The following is a 20,729-nucleotide window of genomic DNA, read 5'->3' as shown; positions in this document are numbered from 1 at the left end:
GTACTAAAAACTATACTAAAAATAAATTAACTACAAAAATAGCAAAATGTGTGACATATGGACATAAGAAGACACGCAGTGAAAGCAAATTTGAAATTGTAGGTGAAATTAGGCTTCCAAAAAATAAAGACGAAATCATAAACATAGCACCAATTGATAGATACAAGCTGGATTATAGGAGTCATATTTATAAAATTAAAATGCAATACATAATAATAATACATTGTTGTGTGCAGGAGTGTAATCGTCGTTTGGAAAGAGTAGGCAATATCAAATATCTTGGCTTAATAATTGAATAAATCTAAAAGGGAATAATCATTTTAACATATTGACAAACAAAATAATAAAGCTAGCCTCCATCTTCAAGACTCTAAGAAATATATTGGACGTAGTTACATTAAAAACTATACGCTTGTTCAATCAATGCTTTCATATAGTGTTGTATGTTGGGGTTCTTGTCACAAGACTACCCTAGAGCCTTTAAATGTTTAAAACAAAAATTAATTTAAAAAAAATATGTAAGATTTTTTTTTTGTCATCGTCACAGTTATTATATAGTAAAAGTAAATTTATGTCAATAAGGCAGTTGTACATAATACAGGCTCTCTGTATTTTTCAACAACACTGTACAAAGATCACAACAATCGCGCAACACTAGATTGGATTCTTCTATGTATCAGCCGATGAATACCAGAACATCCTTTGAATCCATCCAAAATCTTTTCAAGAAAATGGTCAAAAATTCCATACTAGCTGATAGTGATGATTTTGGATTACCCATACCCATATCGTAGCTTCTGTCAAAAATCATCAAAAAAATCCCATATTCGATATAATCCATATTGGTATATATTATGTAATATACTTATTTGATTACATATAATCGTAAAGCTGCTCATCTCTACACAGGAATTCTCAAGTGAGATGAACAGCGGAGGAAGAAAATAAAATAAAATTAAACAAATAAATAAATAAAAACGTATGTAGGTATGTAATAAGTAATAAATTAGACATTTGTAAACTTCGTTGTACAAAATACCAAAATAAAATTAACAATTAAAATAAATTTATATATGAATGCCAAATTTTATCAACCTGACGCGCTATATTCTCTCGATAATACTGAAAATGGCGAGAAAATTTCATATCTTTGATTAATATTGTGAAAAAGTAAAATAAGTTTTTCGGGTTTGTTCCCGACCAATCGTTCAGCGTGAAGTATGATAATTTTAACCCATAGGGTCTTTTGAAATTCTGTCGTCAGGTTACCGTAAGATCTGTCAAATTCGTGATTTATTTAGAAGTTTCCCAGTTCGAGATTAATTTTCAAATAGATTCATTGTTTTCGAACATATCCTGAGTTTTCAACAGAAGTATGTTGGAAATCGATAGAAATTCGGAATGCGGGGGCTAAACAACTAACAAATACAACGCCAACGGTTTGATAACGACGCTCTATAGTTGCAGCAAAACGACTGGAAATTACGTAAAGTTCATTAGCATATTTACTATACCATTCTCGTTTTCTATAAAGGGTCAATTTAACTCTGCGAAGGCTAATTTTGTATAGATTTTCTATTTCAATGGTCGCTCCCATCAAGTACTATAGAATATTCTCCAGCAATTTGCGTTATTTGCACACCCTTTTGTCGTTAAACGCCTTTGATAGAAATTCCTACATGTCATTATTTCAGAGTAAACGTAACTTACGTTATAAACCACGCGTTCATAGATGGCGTCAGTTAATTTATTTAATGAAAAAACAATTCATGCAAGTTATGCTTTAAAACTTTTAAAGCATAACTTGCATGAACAGCAAAACACGCCATTGTTTATCTATCTAAACAGATAGACCGCGTCACAATAACGCGTGGTGGGGTACAGCTAGTTGATAATAATTTTATGAATGCATGGATTTTTCTTTTATAATCCACTTTTTAACATATTTAGTGCGAGGTATCTCATTTTCTTCAAAAACAAAACCCTTTTTTAGTTTATTAAAATCACTGGTATACAATAGTCTAGCGTTCAGCATGACTTATTAGATATTAGTAAAATTTTCGGACATTTATTATTCGTTAAAGTGTTCTGTGGCTTATTCTTAAAGTAGAATTTTTACCAATTTCAAGAAAGTACCTACCCATCCTAATTTTGTTAAAATACTTTTATTTTTAGCACGTTATATTGGCACCGTCATCTTGTGCGATGAAGCTTTAAAAACTCCGAAAAGCTAAAGAACTTTATATAGTAAATTTGATACCACAAAGGAGTAAATTCTAAAGCAAAGGGTAAGCCGTTTTCACAACGAGGTAAAAAAATCAGCCAGGGGTATTTTTCCGCTAATGATAGCTACTAAAAAGGTCACGGTTGAAAAGCGCGCATGCCGTGACTACATAATATCAACGCGCCCTTTGTACAGTATTGTATCTTCAAATAATATGGTCCTACTTTGTAGAATCTACCAAAGAATGATTTCTTTCTTACAACTTTTCCATTTAAAATTTCTTAGGGGTTATTATTTTTACTCCCACGCTGAGGGTCGTGCCATTTATACACAGCGGTGGGTGGAGAATAGAGATTTTAAAAACTACTACTCTAATTTTCACAAACTTCGTACATAATCCACGTGCAAATATAATTTTTCAAATGACTTTAATCTTGATATATTCGAGTAGTAGCTGCCTTAATATTTATACATAGAATATTAAACGATAATATCGACTGTACCGAATTTCTGTACCTTATTAATTTTAACATATCTTTGAGACGTACACGACATACAGTGCTATTCATAAAACAATATGCTTATTATAAAACAAATGCAGCATTTAATTCGCCAATTAACCGAGTTCTTCATATTCTAAATGATATTTGTCTAAACTCAAACACGAACATTTTTCGGATTCATAGCCCAAATTCAAAAGTGGCATTATGTCAATAATATAAACTGTTCGATACGCATACATATACACACACACTACATTCATCACACGTATACACCTATATACTACACACGTCACCTGATAATTAAGGAATAAATATAGCACTTAGCAGACATTATATCATAAAAAAATTACTCTGCGCATGTTTGTACTCGTTAAACTTGAAGTAGTCGACCGATATAGCTAGAAATATTTAAGTTTGTTCTCATTAATGCCAGGATTGTTTAGAGAGATTGAATGGTAGGGAAAGTCGGGGACACCGGAAGAATACATACATAACGCAATATCTCTGCACCTGAACGAGATAACAAGAGAGATATATTATAGTCGATGTAATGCAGTTTTTTAACACTAACATTGTGGTGTACACTGTACAGTAGTGAATGGTGGAAGAAGTCGGATACGCCCGGGAAAGATTTTAACAATAGCTAAGCTATCCACTAGTCATCTATAATTTTCAAATATTCCATATTTGATTCTACAGGGTGGGGCAAAAATAATCACCCGATGTTCTTTTGCTGTAATTCTTTTTTATGATAAACTTTGATACCTACTGCTTGTTGTTCAGCGTTTTTGACGAGTAAACCGATTTGCGTCATGTTGATTGGTATTCTGCATTTGTTTAATTTATAAATGTCAAAACTGAATTGACATTTGGCGCCATTTTCAAAAGTTATAGCGTGTTTCAATAAGGTGATTACTTTTGCCCCACACTTATTTTGAGGTTAAAATATTCTCCTAACCTCCATTATCTGTTCTTCCGTTCCACGCATTCAAACCATAATATAAACGTCCTAAACTCAATTATATTATTAAAAAAAATAAAATTATACATTTTAGAATATTTCAGACAGATTTCGGAACCACTGTTCCTCCTTCAGGATAAAATAATATATACTTAACATTCATAGATTAGATTTTGAAGTGGGGGTGAAGGTTTTACTTGGGAGGGGGAGTTAAGTAAAGAGTGGGGGAGTAAAAAGACAACAAATGGTGGGACTGTATTAGGTACGATAATTTTTTGTGATTGTTAATTCTGCAGTTTGCTTCTAAAAGCGCCAATTTCAGTTATTCTGTATACATTTTTAAGCGATTTAATTTTAAATGGGTTAAATCTTCAGAATTCTTAAATTATATTTTTTGATTTTTATGGGCCAATGTTATAAAAAAATCGTTAAAATTAAATAATCTTTTAAATTTAGTTTTCTCTATGGCTTAACTTCTATAAATTAACAGGTTAGCATTTAGGGTACATCTATAACTACTATGTTCATACAGTTAGGTAAGCCAGTAGATATGTTAGGTAAGCCAGTAGATATTGATAATATTTGATTCTTGGAAAAGCACGAATTTTGAGAGCTGTATTTACATTATCACACAATTCCAAGAATTCTTTGCGAATTTGAGTAAGAAATCCACCTTTTATTTGTATTTCATTCTGTGAATTCACTCGTACATTCGTGCAATCTTGAAAACAGATCCCTATGGCCAAAAGAAGTATCAACATCGATGAAACCGATCCTTCTACAAATAACAGATAAGCAGGTGTCAAGCATGCTCCGATAAAGATTAAAAAGGAGTGATATCCTGGTCAAATAATATTCACCTAAAAAGATTCACATATGGAAATAAAAAATATCAAATACAGGGTTTTCCAATAAGAGGTGTTATTTTGAATAGCCCGCTATTTCAGTAGATGTTACTTTTGAAGCTGTCATATTTTGACATTTGACAAGTAGAAACAAAGCCATTAATAAAAATGGAACGATACATGCTTCAACAACGCATTGAAATTATTAAAATTCACTTGAGTGAATCAAATGCAAATCATCTTAAGTGATGAGCCCCATTTCCACCTCGGTGGCTTCGTCAGCAAGCAAAATTGTCGCATCTGGGGCTCGGAAAACCCAAGAGTTATTGTTGAAAAGCCTTTTTATTCTCAACGTGTGACTGTTTGGTGCGGTTTATGGCCCGGCGGAGTCATTGGACCTTACTTTTTTGAAAATGAGGCTGAAGAAACAGTTACGGTGAATGGATTGCGCTATCGAGAGATGATTAATGATTTTTTATGGCCGAAATCGGATGGTATTGATCTGGACAACGTTTACTTTCAACAAGCAACGAAACCATTAATCTTTTACGATTGAATATCAAAATAACACCTCTTAATAGAAAACCCTGTATTATCTTATAAGCCCTCGCATACCGAATTTATTACGAGTTTTATCTTTAAATGCAACTAAAGTATTTGTCCAGAAATTTTGCTCTATTTCAAACGAGTCGTGTTTTATTAAATATTTTCACCATTTTCGCTTAGTTATTATCGTTTTTTTTAATATTAGCGCGCTCCCTCTAACATTAGTATTTACATATCTCCTTTTCAAACCATCTTTGAACGCTTACTACGGTGCCTTAACGCAGACCCGCGAAAAATCACCGGATATAATTAGTATTTAATTTAATTTAATAATTGAGAATCGCTAAATCTGACTTTGCTTAAAGAATAACCCTAAGAAATGAAATAAAAAAAACTTTAAATATAGAATTAAAATAATTTTCTGTTCATTTTTTTTTTAATTATATGCAGACATTGATGTAATAAGTCGTATTTGTTCAATGTATGTAGGTTATTCTTGACACAATCAGTTCCAGTTTTGAAAACGGCACTTAAATTCAAAACAAATCCGAATTCATTGAACCAGAGTTACAATCATACACACACTCGGAGAAAAATGTTAATTGCTAATTTATTAAGAATCTCTTCAAATTATTTCTAATCCAGTTTAAAACGGGACTGCAGGCCGTTTCTGCTTTAACTTTTAGTAAATTCGTAATCATATCGGAACAGACCTTCATACCTGATATTATATAATGACAAAAAGCGAAAATGTTAGTATTTCAATGAACACGTGTTCCGGGATCGTGATAACATTTTACTAAAAGATTATCAGGAAACCTATCAATTTCGTCAAGGGCCTGCAATCCCTACTAAGTCATAACATAATATCCTACTTTATCTTTTAATCTCTGTAGGTTCATTTGATTTTGTAAAAAAGTCAATCCATGTATATTACAAATGTGTGTGAACTTACGTCCTTATCAGACCCCCTTGCATCAATGTTTATTTCCGCGATACTAAATATGGCAGCTTACTACTTTACCCACAGCAAGAATGTTTATTGAATCAGATTAGCAACACATCTTGGTAAGGCAGACTGTTTAAGATAGTTAAGATAGTTCTAGTAGTTAATTTTTTTTTAATAATCACACACTTAATCGGCGAAGAAGATAATAATCAACAACTCTCAATGGAAATATAAAACAGACAGACATTTTTTTATTTATTTATTTTTTTATTGTTTAACTTATAACATTGTTACATTGTACATAAAATTAGGTAATAATAGGTAATAGTGAAAAACATAAGTTATTGAATTTCTACTCCAATGAAGAGTGCTAGCTCTTGAGCTTGGCGTAGGAGTTATTTGACAATTATTTCATGTTTATATCAGTAATTAACATAAATACAGTACAATAAATATAAACTTAAAAGAGGATTGTGACGATAATTTTGGTTGTAACATGAATTGAAGTTATAACATTTGATAGGTGATATTAATTTTTTTTAAAGATAAATTTGACCTTCTTTTTGAATAAAATAAAATCTGGTATTTTTTTCACTTCTTTGGGAAGACTATTAAAATATCTTATGCCTTTGTAAATGTAATAATTGTGCATTTGTTGTTTTGAAAATAGAGGAATTTGGATGTTAAAATTATGCCTTAAGAATGAGTTAAATTTAAGTTTTTTTATTACAGTTTCTTTATATATTTGTAGTATTGCATCTTTTTTATAGAGGTCTTCAATTGTTGGTACTTCGAAAATTTTGAACAGTGATGCTGAAGAGAATGTTGGTTTTTTTTTCAAAATTACTTTTATAATTAGTTTTTGTACCACTTTTACAGAGCTTAAAATTTTTTCATATGCACCTCCCCACCCAATGATTCCATACTGAAGTAATGATTGGACTAGTGCGTAATAGACTTTTTCAGGTTGTTTAGCTTGAGAACATTTCTTGAATATATAGATACATTTTCTAATGCGCTTGACAAGTTCACATATGTGTCTGTTCCATTTCATATGTTGGTCTACAATTACACCGAGGTACTTTACTTCAGTTGTTTGGTTTAGTATGGTACATGATTTATTACAAACATCTTTGTTACATTTTTTGTTGTGTATTATTATATGAATGTTGGGGTAAGTTTAAGACATAAAATAACGGTTCCATTATAATTTAACACAATGACAATTACTCACCTTTAAAAATGTCATTAGAAGCGAAATTAACTAAAGGCAGAAGAAGGGGTCAGTTCGATTTACGGAGCGCGGTGATCAGGTGTGAAGGTGACAGATCCCATACAAATAAATGATATTCCGCGGCAGTTCCCCAATTGATCTAACCTCCTCTCGCGGTTTTCCTTTTGCGTGTTAAATCGCCCTCCGTGGTCGAGGGGTAAGGCTCTCCACTAGCAAACCGAAGGTCGCCAGTTGTTGATCAGATTGTGTTATTTAATATAAATAACAATTTAGTCATTTAAAATAATACATGTATGTATATATATAGTATACTTGCGGCACGTTCTAGAGTGAAAGATACTTTTAGTATCGCCATGATGTAAAACTACCATTCAGAATTGAAACGTTGCATGAAATAGCTTTAGCCGTATTTGGTGGCCAGGTACTTCCCGACAGTAATCTACCCCATCTCCTTTCCCTTCCCTCACAACAAACATCAGTTGGGGATGGTATAGTCTCACTGGCTCCATAAAAATAAACGATACTTAAATGTTTGCTTTTGGTGCAGGAAATGTTAATGTTAAATCATGTCAAATAGGATAAACCAAAATTCTAATGAAGGGGTGAAGATACTGAATATTTGTCTTGCCAAGGAGCCCGAAAAATTGCTGTTACGCTAGTGGTTCAAAATGGAGATGATTTTTATCTGTTAATTTTTTATTTGCATGTTAAAACTGTCAACAAACTGTTGGATTAGTATTTATCACACCTGTCAGACTAAGTCAGAAGCTATCTAAAACCGACAAGGCGCTACCTTTGCACATATTGGTTTTAGCAGCGTGTAGTGAATTAGTCAGACGGTGGCCACTTAAGAATTATAGTGATCGAAGTTGAAAATACTTACCACCTGAGTCATTTCGGAGAAATAATTTTAGCTCTACACAATGATTCCCACTCACAGAGGAAGTTATGATTTGAAAGAAAATAAACAATAATTATTTTAATTGAATTATCATTGTTTCAACCATTATTTTTTTGGTAACCGGATAAATCATCACAATGATAATTCATCACTTCTTAAAAAAGTTATATAAAGTCATGGAAAGTGATAAAACAAAAATTTTATTAACTGGGTTAAGTAGGTTAGGTTAGGTTCGGTTAGGTTAAATTTTTTTTCATCGTTTCTAATGACTTTATATTACTTTTTAAAAGTGTGTTGAATTGTCACTGTGTTGAGTTATCATGGAACCATTTTTTTATATACGCCGACCGGTTTCGGAACAATCGTTCTTTTCCGCAAGGCAAAATATACTGCCTTAACATTACAAAACAATTGGTGAACCTAATATATTACTAAGTGTTAAAGTGGGGGTGGAGGCGTGACTAGGGATTAGTATCTTTACTAATGTGGCGGGAGGCGATGGAATTTAGAAACATGGCTAAGATAGGACTGTAAGATAAAAATTTACATAATTTATAAAATGGGCTGATTATACTGATGAACTTAGAAGCATTAAAAAGAAAGAAATAAATGAAGAACCCTTTCACCGTTCGTTCCATCTAATCCACCACTCTTCACTTATCACTAGTCACGCCTCCACCCCCACTTCAACACTTAGTACTATATTATATTCAAACATTGTTTTGTGATGTTAAATTAGAATATTTTGCCCTGAAGAGGGAACGGTTGTTACGAAACCTGTTAATTGTCTTTTTTTTCGTGAAGGAAATATTGCCCATCTTTTATCATGTAGGTAATATCTTTTATTTTGTATCGCTGCTCAGCCATCAATCTTTATTTGAGTAGGTGTGTAATTTGATGTCAAAAGAAGTAATTAATAAATGCGACACCATTCATTCCTTGGTGTCAGAAACAGGATCAACTTAATTGGATTTCAATTGGCTGAAGGCTTATCTAGTAATCCGTTTATAAAGACCAATCAAAGTCTTCGAAAATGTTAAAATAACTTTCTGTAGATAAAACCACCATGATAATAACAAATAGGGGTAACTAATAACAATATATTCCCACCAGTGATATGGTGTTGACATTATCAGGTTCTCAATTGACAAAGTTATAAAACAAGGCAAGAAAACTTACAAATATTAAAAATATGTGGTTATTCAAGCTTCCATTGGTTATTGTACTGTAAAATGGGAAGGCTGATAGAGATATTGAAAGGGTAAATGTAGTTTACTCCATTAATGAAGGACTGACCGCGGTTGGCGCTAACGAAAAACTGTCCAAATAAGCGAAGCTACCAGTCCACAATGGAGTGCTGGTACCTACCCTGATGTATGACATTGAGGAAGGATGAAAGTAGACTGAATGCTATATAAATGAGATCCCTGAGGCGTTTTTGTAGTAAAACTAAGTAGGTACCTATGATTGCGTATTGAGTAAGATTAAGAAAGGGACGCATAAATGGTTTGGGCATATAGAGTGGAAGGAGTAGAGAAAGGGTGTAGGTAGAATATATGACGCTAATGTGAATGGTAGAAAAGTCAAGGACGCCCAAGGAAGACATGGCACGATGAACCAAACACACATTACTGTAGTAAATCGACTCTTCACTTGGCGGCCATTGTTATTGATGTCAAAATTTTAAGATAATTTTTTTTTCTCTTATTTAAGACAAAATATGAACCAATGATCCACCATCCAACAAATTATAAAAAATGTTTTTAAAAACTAGCCTTAAAAAACAATTCAATATTAATTATTATGTCAGTTTATAGCATGGAAACGTCAAATTATCCCTGTGTGTTGCAACCGAACTACTAAAATGCATTATTTTCAATTTCCAGAAACTGAAATACTTACTTAATTTTCTAACTGATAAACAGTGTTTTTAAGATAACACGTGGATATTAAGTGCGTCCCTATTTTATATATATTTACCAAATTATTTATAGACTTATTACAATGATTCGCCAATCCAAAAAAATATTGTAAAAAGTTCGAATATTCAAGTACCTATACTTAAATATCAGTAGACATTGATGTACTTTACAATTTGAATGAGACGATATTTTTATAATCGTCAAGCAATATTTCTTCCTGTCTAAAAGTATAAAAAAATAACTTTCCATTTCAACTGACAATATGTTTGAAAAACTTAATTCAAAAATCATTGAAAGAAAGCGAGAAATTTCTGTGATTGCGAAAATGTTGCAGATATCCGCGATGATCAATGTCACCGCAGAGACTTATTGGTTGTTGACAATTTTTTCAATGTTTTCTATTATCTTCAACAGATGTAGCAAACGTAAGATCTTAATTTAAATTCTTTCATTATTTAAACGACTATGGTAATTCTATACGAACCTTATGAAAACTAAAAGAGGTGGGCGTTGCCCATTTACAATTCGAAATACGAATGCCGCGTCAGTGCAACTGAACAGTCACATGTAGAGTTTACAATAAAGTAAGCAACTAGCAGATAATTCGAAAATTTCATCGGTTCTTTTTAAAAATAACAGAGGACGCCACTTCCGTTTGCAACAATCCCTTAACAGTCATTATAATAATGCTATCAAATGGTTTTGGAAGAAATAATTTGCAGTACGTAATTTATTATGCAACATGAAATCATGAGTATAATTTCTAGTACGCAGATGCGTCATTGTAGTATTTATTTATAATAATATTAGCCCTGATACAACAATGCGTCAGAGGCGGAAAAGAGAAAATGCACGTTTAGCATATTCACAGACCTCCTTTTAAGGAACAACAATGAGCATTTAACTAACAGAAGTTAATGCATTTAAAATCATTAATATTATATAAATTCGTGGTATTGCAAACCTCAATAAACTATAACATTACTTGTAATAGGCGCAACATTATTAGGTGGCAAATTTTTATAGTGGTAAAGGCAATAATTTTGTTTGTAACACTGTTTATAAATCGGTATTTAACATATATATGTACATATAAATATTATGAAATATGTGGTTTTCCAATAAGAGGTGTTATTTTGAAAATTAATTAAGGAATTAATGATTTTTATGGCCAGAATTGGATAGTATTGATCTGGACAACGTTTACTTTCAACGAGACTGCGCTACGTGCCACACAAGCAACGAAACCATTGATCTTTTACGGGAAAAGTTTCCGGACCGTGTTATCTCTCGAAGAGGTGATCACAAGTGGCCACCGAGATCTTGTGATTTAACACCTTGCGACTTCTTCCTTTGGGGCCACGTAAAAGAAAAGATCTACGCCAACGGCCCAGCGTCGATTCAAGACCTCAAAGATAGAATTCGTGAGGCTATCGAGGACATAAGGCAGCCACTTTGCGATTTGGTTATAGTAAATTTAATGAAAAGTATATGGTCCTGTGGGCGTGGTCGTGGTAGTCTTTTGACTGATGTTATTTTTCAATATTAACGGCATACTTTCTTCTTTATAATGAAATAAAAATTTGATCATTTATATTAAAAAATGGCATTTTTCTTTGAGTATCAAAATAACACCTTTTATTGGAAAACCCTATATATTATGTTATGGTTGAAGTTTTCACGAATGTAAGATGTAGAATGATTTTCTCGGTGTACCCGCATAAGGTAGTCCTTAAAAGGACTTTTTAATTCCTGAAGTTTCTGACAGATCTCATTGTCCATCTTCAGAGGCCTTATGTCCTGAATTTGGTCTCAAACTGAACGCTTTTGCGTGTCTGTTCGGTCTAGAAGTCAAGATACAAGTGACACTTGTATTGTTTTTTTGTTTGTTCCCTATAAATTCAAAAACTACTGGACCGATTTCGCTATGAGAATTTCAAAGTTTGTTCTTATTAATGCCTATTTGTGGTTTAAGTGGTAGAAGAAGTAGGGGACACCCTAGGAAAACTTAACCCATTATCTCTTTACTGGAATGAGTTGCGTGGCCGAATTGAAAACGACATAATGCAGTTTTTTAACACTAACATTATGGTTTACAGTAGTGAATGGTGGAAAAAATCGGGGACCCCCGAGGAAGACTTAAAACCGTTTCTCTACACTGGAATGAGATACGGAGTCGAATTAATGTGGACACACAGACATAGGAATTAATAGACGAGAAGATAATGGCGAGGGGTAAAATCAACTGTTGAAGAACGAAGGGCGTAAGGTTGACTGTGATTCGTCAATAAATCAATCTGACAGTAAATAGGCATCTCGCATTATAATATCACCATTTACTTCTTAAAAGTAAAATCTGCTTTTGAATGAATAGACATTTTTACGTGGGAGCGCTAATTACTCGCCACGTTATGAACTAATTTGCGAAGTCCAAATTCGGCAAAGTAAATTTCTTCTGTTTGCAGAGTCGTAGTTAGTTTCAGAGTATTTAGTTAAGACACTTTTACAAATGTTTCATAATTTACTTACCCCAGTAAACAACGATGAGCACACTTGAGAATCGCTACATTGTGATGTGATAGTATATGTTTCTAAAACTGATCCATATAATACGGTGTGAATAAGCTTAAAATAAAGTAAAATAATGCTTACTTATGGAATGTAATACGACAATTGGGTTTATTCTCTTTTTCACGTCTATTTTTACAAGTTTTCATATCACAAGTCAACATTTTGCCGTGTTATTTCGTAAAATGAACCGATGATGCCTCGACCATAGTTCGCACAAGAATGATGACGTCACGTTTTCAAATTAAACTTGAGGCCATACGCGAGCCCAGCCGGCTCCAATGGAACCGGTATGGGGAGTGGGGATAATACGCTTTTAATCACTTAGGGCAGGTCTACTAATATTCTTATGTCTATGTGTGGACATGATATAGTTTTTTAACAGTAAAGATGTGATTTCACGATACTGCATGAATCGAATGGCTATAAAAGTCGAGGGTTCCCGAGGAAGACATGAATCAAATATTTATTTTTGTTAAAAATATTATTTCAATCTTTCAAACGCATCCAGTTTTCATGTACATTAGAATTCGCAACTTCAAAACTTTATTCCAAACCATTAATAACTATCAGTTAATAATAATTAATTGATTAATTAGTTAATTGATATCACTTAGACGGCCGGCATAGTCCAGTGGTAACGCATTGGACTGCCATTCCGAAGGTCGCGGGTTCGAACCCGGCGTGCGCAAATAAATTTTATTTGATTAATTTGTGTTATTTCACAATTAATTAATTAAAATTATATATAGTATATTTGCGGCACGTTCCAGAGTGGAAGATACTACCAGTATCGCCCTGGTGTAAGACCACCATTCAGAATTGAAAAGTTGCTCCAAATGGCTTTAGCCGTGTTTAGTGACTAGATCTGAATAGCCAGGTACTTCCCCACTTACCTTCAGCCTCACAACATCCCCCAATTGGGGATGCCATAGTCTCACTGGCTCCAGATGGGAGCAGTTGGGACTCTTGTGAGGTATTCACTATAAAAAAAAAAAAAACTTAGTGAAGTAAATAATAGATGTGAAAAAAATATGTGTTCAGTATTTATACTAACTAATCATTAAATAAGGTACAATGTTTAAACCGCTTTATTATAGATTATACATTATATTAACTAGTTACGGTTATATTTCAACCTTCAGAACAGTATTATTGTAAACTGTCCTAAGCACATTCATGTAAATGTGTTAATTAGGTAAGTTTATGATAATATTGTCCTGAATAAGGTAAGGATGTAGCTGAAAGTTGTTGACATACCCTTCACTATTCAACGTGTTTATATTTTACACAACTAATAAACAACAATTTATTTTTAATTAATCGTTGTCTATCAGTTATGTAAAATTTGAAACACGTTTATTAGTAAGGTTCATAATGTATAAATTATAATGACGTGTGTAAAAACAAAGTAACTTTTAGTTCATAATGTCAAGCCAAAGAGTAATTTCTTTCATCGACAATAATTAATTATTATGTTATCCTTGTGGTAAGGTTTCTTTTAAATATTATGCAAAATGGTTTAGAAGGTTAATAGGGAATATAAAATAAATTCTCAAACAAACAAAAAAACGAAGCATACGATAATGAATTTATTAAGATCAATAATATTTCATAAAAACATTGATATGATTGTCAAGACATAAATACATTGAGGGCAACGAAATGGTTGATGGGGTGACAAGGAAGGGGGAAAGAGCTACATTTGCAGTACCTAGATGTGCCACCATGGTGTCCCGGTAAATGCATCAGTGCCTAGATGTGTCACCATGGTGTCCTGGTGAAAGCATCAATAACTAGATGTGCCACCATGGTGTCCTGGTGAAAACATCAATAACTAGATGTGCCACCATGGTGTCCCGGTGAAAGCATCAATAACTAGATGTGCCACCATGGTGTCCCGGTGAAAGCATCAATAACTAGATGTGCCACCATGGTGTCCTGGTGAAAACATCAATAACTAGATGTGCCACCATGGTGTCCCGGTGAAAGCATCAGTAGATTTCAAGGATTTGATTAATATTTCAGAAATAAAACAAATATAACACTCTCATCTACAACGGGTAAGGTACTTTAAAATCGTAATCTGCTATTTCCGTGGAATGCACTCCCCTAACGGAAATCTAAGTCATTTACATTCCACGATGTAAAATGTCCTTATCTTGAAATACGGATGCTAGATACTTATTCCTAGAATAAACTCTGGAATTTTAAGTTTTTAAGAATAAGAACTGACGAACAAAATAAACTTGAAAGGTGTTGGGTTATTTTAATTTGAACATGGAAAATTATAGGAGGAATAATAATTGGTGGTTAGTTGTATGATTAGCAGTGGCGTAGAGAACGTCTATCCCATCGGGTAACTGACGGGGTTAGGACAATTAAATGCTGAATTGATACATATACAGGGTGTATCGGCACGTGCTCGACAAACTTTAACCAGCTATTCCTTAGCACATTTGGAGTAAAAAATGTTATGTGCACTTTGCTGTCCGGTAACATTTTTTTTTAATAAAAAATGTATTATTCATATTTTCACCACATGTCACCAATGTTTTATCCTTTGTCAAAGTTTGAAAACCCATCTGGCAATATTTTGTTCGTGTTTCGTTGAATAATGTACGTACGTACCTACGTTGGCGCGCTTTTATAATCACAATGAAATGGCACGGCACCATTCGTCTCATTTTTAACTATTATTATTTAGTGTGTACGAAAGAGCGAGGACACTTTTTGACACACTTGCTAATAACAGCTGTTGAACACGAGAAACAATGCCAATGACAGAGACGGAGTGTGGATTTTTTATTTATCTTTTGTTTTTAATGGAAAAAAAATGTTACCCGACAGCAAAGCGCCAATAACATTTTTTACTCCAAATGTGCTGAGGAATAGCTGGTTAAAGTTTGTCGGGTACTTGCCGATACACCCTGTATATATATTCTAATTAGACAGTATAGGTATAAAAAACAATGCAGCATGTATAAAAATTATAAAATTAAAACAAAAAAAAACATGGAAATATGATACCGAGAAAGAATTAGGTCACAATGGTCGAGTGGATTGAGGCGTTGTCCCGTTAAGACACAGATACTGGGTTTGTTTTCCAGTTGCGACCGTTTATTTTTTTTTGTGTTTTGCTAGCTTCACCATTGCTATTAAAATTTGTATGGCTGAAGTCAATTCGAAATCGGTTGACTTAAGAACTCTTAGTTACTTATGGTGTTTATAGTATATAAAGTTATTGCGATATTTATTTAACTAGTTGAAGTACCAGGCGTTGCTCGGGTTTTATTCTGCTTTACGCAGATGGGATTGGTTTTCAAAATATGGAGAGACCTTCCTCTTGTTTTGATGTTGTAGTGTGCAAAATGACATCAATCTCGGAATAAAACTAGATTTGATTAGAACAAGCCCCCAATTCTCCCAAAAAAAAAACTTCAATTATTGATGACAATTTTAGCGAATTTCAAACAAAAACCTTCAGTTTAGCCGGGGACCTCATCTGGTTTTTTTTAAATGTGAATACCGCACAAGAGTCCCGACTGCTCGAAAACTGTTTGGAGCCAGATAGACTATGCATCCACAATCGGGGTTTGTTGTGAGGCTAAAGTAAGTAGAGAGGGGAATGAGATGGGGAAGAGGAAGGTAAGAGAGTGTCTGGCTATTTAGATCTGGTCGCCAAACACGGCTAAAGTCAATTCAATCAACATTTCAATTCTGAATGGTGGTCTTACACCGGGGCGATACTGAGATATCTTCTACTCTGGACATATGTGAAAAATCGTGTCTTATATAATCTGGAAAAAATACTGCACACCACTGAACTACAGCTAAGTGTTACCGCAAATTTAATTTATGTAACACCAAATAATTATTCTTATCGCAGACCTCAATACCATAAACATTAAATAATCGTAGCTATATGTACAAGTACAGTTAAGCACTGCCACTTACTAACAATAATATTATTAGAATTTCAACCACGGGTTAGTTTATTCAATACTACCAACAAAAATTGCACATTATAGGTCAGCAGATCTAGATGATAGTAATCGTCTAATCGAACTTTCTAGGTCAAATCGAGCTGTTATGATCGTTCTTTTAGTGTAACAGGCCCTTTCATCTGTAATAGACTTCCCTCGGCTCTTACTAATCTCCAGAATTTAACTGAATTTAAACGGGCTTTAAAAACAAAATAATTTAAAAAATCTTACCAGTCATAAATTTTAACTTCTTTTCAATATTTTATAATGAGCCATATTCTAAAAATTCCGGTAATTGTTTGGTTTCGGTTGTCTCCTTATTGTACCTTTTTAAAATGTCTGCTCAGAAAATTCTCATTTCTGAGCACAAACTGCCTCCTGTTTTATATTATGTTTTAGTTTTAATGTTCTTGTTTTGTCCTGTCCTGCTGTTATTATTATTCTAAGTTTTGTCATCACTTTGTATAAACAGTGTATTTAGTGTTATAATATTAGATCTGCATTGGGTAAGGCACACTGTAGGAATAATTTTAAGAACAACTAATACTGAATTACCATTTTTTAAGTTCGTTATACGAAGTGAAATGACACTAAACTGCGCTATATAAATGCCATGTTATTATTATTATTATTATAGACATAAACGATTTTACACTTTTTTGTAAACCTTTTAAAGATATACAATTCCGTAGTAAGTTATTTTGATGTATCTCATATGGTTTAGCCAGAGTTAGCAATGTAAGCCCATGAAAATATCTTTTTTACGACTTGATTACAAAACATCGACTTTTCTCCACTTTATACAAATATAACATGCATATTATATATTTAAATCTTCGGGAAAAAAAATCTCTAAGCGATATTGGAAACCTTATAAAAATTCGTTGATTATTTTAGAAGAACTAAGCGCACAAACAGACAGACATGGATATCAACTTCGTTTTATACTATTTAAAGTATTTTATCATTGAAGAAGAAGTTAATACGAATAAATCAAAACGAAACATGAAACAGAACAAGGCAAAGAAAAATAAAAAAAAAGTTAACGGTTTCAACTGGGAATCGAAACCAGGATCTCTGTTTTGCCGGGATAACGTTTCTAACCACTCGGCCATCGTTAATATATTCTTACCTTATATTGATTTTATTGGCTATCTAAAATTACGTTCGTCGAAACAATATATTATAGAAAAATTTGCTACTGTACATGTTGTGAATACAAAAATGTTTTAAAATGGTTGGGAAGTTCAGTTTAGCTTGCGCAAATAAGTTTGTAGGTCAGTGTTATTAATAGAAAAGTATTTATTTTTAACGGATTCTCGATTATATAATACGAGTATATTCCTACCAATGTTTATAACATTTTAAAAATTTTATTGCATATATTTAATAAAGTCTATAAGAAGCACAAGATTACAAAATATTAATTTATATGCACGGCATACATAGTTTTGCGGTGACAGGATGTGGCTATTATGAATATATACAGAATATTTAAATATTTATCCCCAACTATAAACATTTGTTCAATTTGAATTGAAGACGATATTAATGTATTCAAACTAAAATTTGAAAGAGAAACATCGCATAAGGATTCAGGATCTAAGCCTTACCGGGGCTTTGCTCCACCACTGAGCTAATCCGGCCATATCCACTACGGTCTTATTTAACTGTATCATATTTCGGCTGAGAACTATATTTTCATTTCCCTAACGCATATTTTATTGTCTTCTATGATTAAAAAGGTAAGTAAATTATTAAACAAAATTATTTATCCAAGGCACTATCCAGATTGCATTTAGTTCGAGTAGTTGAATCTTGTCATCATATATAAAGATAGCTGTTTCGGCTTTGAAGGCCATTTTCAAACTGTGGTTATCACCACGTTTAGACGACTTATTAATATGATTCTATTTTATCCCCTCCCAAATTTAAAATGATTTATTACCGGTTAAACCAATTTACTGATAAAAATAATTGTGACAATAGATTTCATATTCTGTGGGGGTATTTTAAAATCTGTTTTCCCACATTGATGTTTTCTTAATTATTCAATAATGATGTAGCAGTTATTAGATCATATTAATAAGTCGTCTAAACGTGGCTAAACCGCAGTTTGAAAATGGTATTGAAAGCCGAAACAGCTGTTACAATAACAAAAACCAAAAAATACTTGCAGAACTTAATAATCATATTATTAAATTTGATTTTAATTAAATTTAAAAAAAATTAAATGGGTTCTACGAATCAAACACAAAAACAATAAATAAAGATAGCAGCTAATAAAAATACGCGTTTGAGAAAATGAAGATAATGTTGGTAGTTCTTATTCGAAGCATGATGCAGTTAAATATGACTGAAGTAAATAAGGACGGATTAGCGCAGTTCGTAGAGCACCATCCTGGCGAAAAGAAGGTACTGGGTTCAATTTCCAGATACTTACGTATTTTTTAAGAATTTTCAAAATAAGAACTAATCTTTTGAAGAATTCTGAGAAGCATTAATTAAGATATCTTCCGATAATATAATATTTTTAGCAGAAACGTACTCTCATTGTAGTTTTCAAAATAGGTAATGATATGTCAAAAACTCAGACCTATTTTTACATTCGTACATTATCGTTATTATTTTTGGTAAATATACCTACAGAAAATAAGGACAAGGTTAATACTTAATTTGGTGATTATTCAGGATCTCTGGCCACGGCTAATATGAAATATATTTAAATAAAACCTTTTAATTCACCTTAATTACTATCAAAGGAAACTGACTGTATTTGGGAAAATTTTAATTTTAAACTGTTCATCAGATAAATAACAATGAAAATTAAGTGCCTGTTTCAGTTTCGGAAAATAATGCATTTTAGTAGCCATTTCGTAAAAAAACGGATAATTTTACGTCTTTTCTTTGCTCCATGTTTTGACATAATTTATTAAGTACATTATTTTTTTAGTAAAACTTATAATTTTTTTTTTAATTAAACTCAAACTATGAACCTATTTAAGGTTATTGGTTCACATTCATAGACTAAATATAATACATCAATTTTCACATTACAAAAAGTTTCTTTAAAAAAGAGATGTTAAAATATTAACCTCAAAACCTTGACATCAATAAAAATGGCCCCCAATTAAACAATCGATGTTAATTTTAAAATAAAATAAAATGTCTGTATTTTCTGAATATTCACGCTAGTTTTAATAATATAAAATACAACACATAATATGTACATCAGTTCCAATTTTATTTATGTCACTCGCGGACACATAAGGAAATTATACTGATTAATGAGCACCACAAATAATAATTTGTTTTATTTATGTATATAATTATTATTCAAAAATGTAAATAATAACTTACCTTTTTATCAGTAACTACGTCAATATCAAAGTGAAGGTTGTTTAAAAATTAAACAAAAAAACACGTTAAAACAATCACTATAAAGCTGTAATATTTTCATACAGAAAACGAGAAATGTTCAAAACCATATAAAAAAATACTGTTAACAATAATAATTTCACTACGTAATTGTTTTGCATCTTAAAACTTTCACTTATCGTTTTTGAATAAATAAACCATTTATTATAAGACCAGCATATAAATTTAAAAATAACTTTCAAAACACAGATTTATAAGACGTCAGATTCAAAATTCGAAAATTTGTTTTCCGCGTTCGAAACTCAAACAGCGCGCCAAAACATCTGGTTGACAACTGAAGCGAAGCAACAAGTTGTCGAGGTCCGCGGAACTCAACTATCAAACAAGCGAGACTAGTATATTTAAACAATCTTCAACTAAATTCACTCAAGCACCAAAAAGTCTGACCATTACTATATTAATAAAAATCAATCAAATGTGAATGCTTTGGCTTTTTTGTGCAGTGCACGCTTTTTGATAGTAGTTTTACTGCTGTTGAGATGTGTGGGAGAGTGAGATGGTAGTATATCGTATTAGAGGTCATGGTAATATTGTTAATCAGTGATTATAGAGGTAGGTATTTGTATTATGAATCATAATGTATTCGTAGTAAAGTGGTCTAAGTAAAAATTGTAGATTTTTTGTGGTCTTTACTGAAACTATTATTCATAAA

General features: G+C 32.4%; 1 protein-coding gene across 1 annotated transcript in view; it reads right to left on the bottom strand.

Moving 5' to 3' along the window:
• The window catches only part of moody (G-protein coupled receptor moody), a 197,395-nt gene extending 177,060 nt beyond the window's left edge, over positions 1-20,335 (bottom strand). Inside the window, exon 1 of the mRNA XM_089642801.1 lies at positions 20,000-20,335. The gene's annotated coding sequence lies outside the window, so the exon portion shown is untranslated. The remainder of the gene's footprint in view (positions 1-19,999) is intronic.
• Positions 20,336-20,729: the final 394 nt, after the last annotated feature.

Source organism: Hesperophylax consimilis, chromosome 18 (assembly GCF_061612785.1).
Source record: "Hesperophylax consimilis isolate HC1 chromosome 18, BYU_Hcon_1.0, whole genome shotgun sequence".
Taxonomy (NCBI): domain Eukaryota; kingdom Metazoa; phylum Arthropoda; class Insecta; order Trichoptera; family Limnephilidae; genus Hesperophylax; species Hesperophylax consimilis.
The sequence above is the reverse complement of the archived record's forward strand: the minus strand, read 5'-3'. Positions and strand labels throughout refer to the sequence as shown.